Below are 6,481 nucleotides of genomic sequence, written 5' to 3'. Positions count from 1 at the left end.
GGGCATGTGCTGCCGGCCAGGGCCAATGGAGAAGAGCGACGTCAGCGCGGTCGCCCTCGCCCTGCCCTTCGCCAGAGGGAAGCTGCGGTCGGCGATGCTGGTGAGCAGCATGGAAGGAAAGTGCGGAGGGCTCGCTGGAGGAGAGTCGCGCCGCCACTGCTGATGCTCGGAAGGCGCCGGGATCCCCACCGCAGCTCCGCCCCCTTCTCAGTGGCGAGGCCAGGCTGGGCTCCCTCAGCTCTGGCGTGGTTGCGCAATTGCCTTACCTAAACTTCTGGGTTCCCGGGCGGCGGAGGCAAAAGCGCTGCGTTTCTACTAACGCAGACTTCGTCCGCTCCCGCCCCCCCCCCGCCCCCCTGTTGCTGTCTGCAGACCTTGGCTGATCTCGACTCAGACTCAGGATTCCCCCAGGAAATCCACTGCCGGCAGTTAGTGAGGGAAGCTGAAAAATGATCCCCGCCGCGTGAGATGACAAACGACGATTGTAATCGTTGATCGGTTTCTGAGGGCTGCCAGAGGCGAACGCGATTGGAAGGAGGGGGCTTTATTACCCAACCTTCTACTTCAGCAAAAATTTGAGAATGGAGGAAGGACACTTACAGGTGAAACTGGAAAAATTAGAATATTGTGCAAAAGTTCATTTATTTCAGTAATGCAGCTTAAAAGGTGAAACTAATATATAAGATAGACTCATTACACGCAAAGCGAGATAGTTCAGGCCTTGATTTGTCATACTTTTGATGATTATGGCTTACAGCTGATGAAAACCCCAAATTCACAATCTCAGAAAATTAGATTACATAAAATCAATACAACAAAGATTGTACATAGAACAATATCAGACCTCTGAAAAGTATAAGTATGCATATATACTCAGTACTTGGTTTGGGCCCCTTTTGCATCAATTACTGTCTCAATGCAGCATGGCATGGATGCTATCAGCCTGTGGCACTGCTGAGGTGTTATGGAAGACCAGATGCTTCAATAGCGGCCTTCAGCTCTTCTGTATTGTTCGGTCTCATGTCTCTCATCTTTCTCTTGGCAATGCCAGGTCAGGCGAGTTTGCTGGCCAATCAAGCACAGTAATCCCATGATCATTGAACCAGGTTTTTGGTACTTTTGGCAGTGTAGGCAGGTGCCAAGTCCTGCTGGAAAATGAAGTCAGCATCCCCATAAAGCTCGTCTGTGGAAGGAAGCATGAAGTGCTCCAAAATCTCCTGGTAGACGGCTGTGTTGACCCTGGACTTAATGAAGCACAGTGGACCAACACCAGCAGATGACATAGCTCCCCAAATGAACATAGACTGTGGAAATTTCACACTGGACTTCCAAGTATCTTGCAGTGTGTGCCTCTCCATTCTTCCTCCAGACTCTGGATCCTTGGTTTCCAAATGAGATGCAAAAGTTGCTCTCATCAGAAAAGAGGACTTTGGACCACTGAGCAACAGACCGGTTCTTTTTTTCTTTAGCCCAGGTAAGACGCTTCTGACGTTGTTTGTTGTTTAGGAGCGGCTTGACAAGAGGAATACGACATTTGAAGCCCATGTCCAGGATCTGTCTCTGTGTGGTGGCTCTTGATGCACTGACTCCAGCCTCAATCCACTCCTTGTGAAAGTCCCCAACACTTTTTAATGGCCTTCTCCAGGCTGCGGTCATCCCTGCTGCTTGTGCACCTTTTTCTTCCACACTTTTCCCTTCCACATAACTTTCTATTAATGTGCTTTGATACAGCACTTTGGGAACATCCAACTTCTTTTGCAATTACCTTTTGAGGTTTTCCCTCCTTATGGAGGGTGTCAATGATGGTTTTCTGCACAACTGTCAGGTCAGCAGTCTTTCCCATGATTGTGATTCCTACTGAACCAGACTGAGAGACCATTTAAAGGCTCAGGAACCCTTTGCAGGTGTTATGGCTTAATTAGCTGATTAGAGTGGGACACTTTGAGCCTAGACTTTTTCACAATATTCTAATTTTCTGAGATTTTCATGAGCTGTAAGCCATAATCATCAAAAGTATGACAAATCAAGGCCTGAACTATCTCGCTTTGCATGTAATGAGTCTATCTCATATAGTCATCCATTCTTTGTTTCAGAATGGAGGAAGGAAGTTTCGCACTGCTTTATATTGGATATTGGATGGATCTCAAGGCCAGCTAGGAACGAATGAGCCATTTGTAACCGTAATCAGCCCTCTAGGTATGCCCAGCTTTTCCTGTTCCTCTTTTACTAAAGATCCAACCTGAAGTAGGGGCTGAGGAAGTCAAAAGCTATATGAGGTAAAGCTGTAAAACCTGTTGCCAGCAGCTGCAATCATCAGTTTACTACAACTCTTACTTAAATGCACACATATGTGAAGGTCATAAAGCTTATAACATGTGCTGTTTTTATCACTGTGGCAAAAGGAGCCCGATCCTGTGGATGCCAGAGTTGTGCAAGTGTAAGAGACTCTTTTGTGGGAAACAACACTCTTCATTTGCCTGAGACCTCCTGCATTGGTATATATAGGAGGGTGTCGGTGTAGGTGCTGCTTTCTGAAAGACAGCAAATGTCTGCAGCTCTATAAAGCACTTAGACTTATATACTGCTTCACAGTGCTTTATAGTCCTCTCTAAGCATTTTGTCAGCATATTGCCCCTGACAATCTGGGTCCTCATTTTACTGACCTTGGAAGAATGGAAGGCTGAATCAACCTTGAGCCTGTTGAGAATCGAACTGCCAAAGTGCTGGCAGCAGGCAGTCAGCGGAAGTAGCCTGCAGTACTGCACTCTAACCACTGGGCCACCACAGCTCCATATATTTTAAAAATGTGAGGAATATTGTTCAAATTTGTCGATTGCTTTCTTTAATGTATATATTATTCTTTGTTTATCAAGGGCCTGTCCTGTTTATGTTTAAATAATGTTACTTAACATTTATCATGGAAAAGTGTAGTATTAGAACTAAGGCAGACAGGATCAATCACCACCCCATATACAGGCAAGCTTCGACTTACGGCCACAACTGAGCCCAAAATTCATGCTCCTAAGCAAGATAGTTGCTAAGTGAGTTGTGCCCCATTTTACTACCTTGTGAAGTGAATCACGGGGTTCTTAAGTGAATCCAGTTTCCCCCATTGACTTTTCTTGTCAGAAGTTAGCTGGGAAGGTTACAAATGGGGATCACATGACCCTGAGACAATGAAACCGTTCATAAATATATGCCAGTTGCCAAACACCCAAATTTTGATCACGTGACCATGGGGGATATTGCAATGGTCTTTGGCATGAAAACTGGTCATAAATCACTTTTTTTAGTGCCATAGTAACTTGGAATTAACCATTAAACAATGGTTAAAAGTAGTAGTTCCTGTACCTGTACAGTACCTGTAGTTCAGGAATCCTTCAGCAGTGTTAAGGATGGGACGTGAGCTTCTGAAAGAGGCTTAGTTAATACAAGATGGAGATATCGAAAATACTGTCATCTTGTCCTGGAGACGGGGGTTGCTCTCCTGAGGAACCAGATTACCCAGTTACCTTGGGAGTAACTCCTAGATCCATTATTGTTATGGCTTGGTGGGGCTTTTATCATCTTAGGCTAATAAAAGATTAATGAATGAAAATAGCTTTGCCTGACGCAGGGCAATATTGTATTTCATTTGTATTTGCCATCCCTCGTGTGGGGTTGACTGTTAATTAAGTTGGCTGACACAACCATCCATTAGGATACCTTTCTTCCTCACATGCTAACCAGAGCAACATGACCTGTGGAAGTTAGTTGCCCCTTCTGAATTGGTTCTTAGCAGCTGGATTTTAGGGCGTGCTGCCTTGGATTTTGCTTGAACAATTTAGTGGTCATCTAACTCCTAAAGACTCCTGGGAGTTTACAGTTTAAAAAACAAGAATACCACAAAAACATGGGGGGGGGGAGTACCCTAAAAGGAGGGAGGGAGAGGAGGGAGAGGAACCTGTCTAAGGTTGGTAGCACAGAGGCAGGTATTATCAATCTATTGAGCAACCAGGTTTTAAAATTTTTCTTGAACACCATCACTTTTCAGTGCTACCAACCATAGAGAGCTTCCATAGCATTTCTTTGTGTGTCCTCTTTATTCTTAAAATGAAATCTGGGTCATATTCAGCATCTTTGAATAGCATCGGGTGGTTTTGAACATATAAAGGGAAGAAACACAATCAGTGCTAGTGAAATTTAACTTTTATGCTCTGCTTATTCCTATAATTTGGGGATCAATTTCATCAACCAGTAGAGCATAAATTTTCCAATAATATACAATATGTCAGCATACAAAACAATGCAAAGTACAAAAAAGGAATTACTGCGGTGGATTCCCCACCCTCAGAGTTTTTACAATGATTACCTATATAGTTGAGTGTGGGTGTGAGATGATTCATATCAGAGGAGTATATGAAAAGATTGAAGATCAGTAGATACGTTTTTTATTGAGACACTGTGAGAAAAAAATTAAACTCACAAGCAATTATATCTGCCCTGCCCTTCCCTAAATTATGATATGTATAAATCAGTAATATTTGGCCTATAATCCCAAAACAAGTAACTGTGGTGGATCTCCATAATGTCCTATTGGTCCTACGTTTTTAGGAGACAAAAATACTTTTTCTGTAAGATTGCATTTGTGATGAACTAGTGAATTAAAGACATATTTTTTCAAAGCAACCCTAACAATAGCCAAGCCTCCTACAACTGACTCCATCCCATTGGGTTCACAACCCCAGTGATCACAGAAAAGAAAGTGCAAGACCTATTTCACAGACAAAAGCCAGGAAAAGCTCCAAGCCCAGACAAGATAACTCCTCCTTGCTTAAAAGTCTGTGCTGACCTTGGCTCTCATCTTCACCCGTATTTTCAATAAATCACTAGAGATGTGCTATGTTTCTTCTTGCTTCAAATGCTCTACTATCATCCCTGTGCCAAAGAAGCCCACCATCAAGGAACTGAAAACTACAGACCAGTTGCTCTAACATCTGTAGTCATGAAAACCTTTAAAAGGCTAGTGCTGTCCCACTTGAAAACCATCACGGATCCGCTGTTAGACCCCTTGCAATTTGCATACCGAGCAAATAGATCCACAGATGATGCTGTTAATATGACTGCACTACATCCTATAACATCTTGAGTCGCCAAAGACCTATGCAAGGGTCCTCTTTGTAGACTTTAGTTCAGCATTCAATACCATCATTCCAGACACACTTCTAACTAAGCTAAACCAGATACAGGTAGCTGAACACACTTGCAAGTGGATCATAAGCTTCCTAACAAACAGGAAGCAGCAAGTGAAGCTAAGCAGAATTGCATCAGGTACCTGTACAATTAGCTTTGAATGTATTCACAAGTATGTAAAAAGGTATACACTCATTTCCTATTAAATAAAAGAGTTACTTCATGTTATGCAAAACTACAAGTTCTTTTTTTTTTTTTTTGCTTCTTCCTTCCTTCTTTGGGATAAGAGAAATAAACACGCAAATAGTTTGTATGAACCAGTACCAGGAATTGCATAAGTTTTTTTTAGCATAAATTAATATGGGCATAATGAATAATGGCTTAATAATTATTATTTAGGCAATATCTTAAAATAATATTGTGCCTTCCTTTGTATAATATTAATCCCAGAATTTATAATCACTATTGCATTCCAATGGCATGAATTTAGCTAGTTGAAGGCCTACTATTTTGGTAGTAAACCATAAATCTTGTGGTTTCCATAAATGCAGACGAGAAGGTATATAATATGGTATATAATTGGTATATAATATTATAGAATATAATATATAATGAAATGTGTACCTTTGCGAATATATAGAAAAAATAGACTGAAACTGTAAAGCAGTACAAAATCTTTGTTCAGAAAGTCATTGGAACTTGTAGTGGTGTCCCAATTCCATTGTTTCTTTAGATTCTTTCCAATTATACATCAGGTCCAGCAGTAGGATGAAAACATTCATAGTCAGTTTGAGGATGCCTTAGGAGCGGAAAATAAGCTAGTTTTTGATATCCTTAGCCATGATGTCCTTTGGACCATCTATCCAGGTTGAACTTAGCAGATACTATGCAATGGTGGTTGTTACTGATCTTGGTGGATCAGAGAGAATGCAGTCTAATTCTACTTTCGGTTTCCAACATTTCATCATATGGAGATTATGGAATCTTTGTTCTGATATCTGAAAACAAACAAGTTGAGACATAATTCAGATATTGGATATTGCTATTGGAAAAATAACTCATAATAAATTCTAATTACAATGGCTTGCTGTCTTTGGAGGACAGACTATACTTTGTGCATTTGACTCAGGATTAATTAGAGAAACTAAGACACTGGCCAGCAGTGGGTTGTTTTTTTTTGTTGTTGTTGTTTTGTTTTCACCATCCTAGGCTAATGTGTCAAACAGTGGTGACATTGGAAAACTATGCTTTAGATTCACAAATGTATGCTAAACATAATAGCTTAATATCATATTTGACTGGTGAATCA

This window comes from Pantherophis guttatus, chromosome 3 (assembly GCF_059756535.1).
Source record: "Pantherophis guttatus breed Tessera chromosome 3, ASM5975653v1, whole genome shotgun sequence".
In the NCBI taxonomy this organism is placed as follows: Eukaryota; Metazoa; Chordata; class Lepidosauria; order Squamata; family Colubridae; genus Pantherophis; species Pantherophis guttatus.
Note: the sequence above shows the minus strand (reverse complement) of the source record.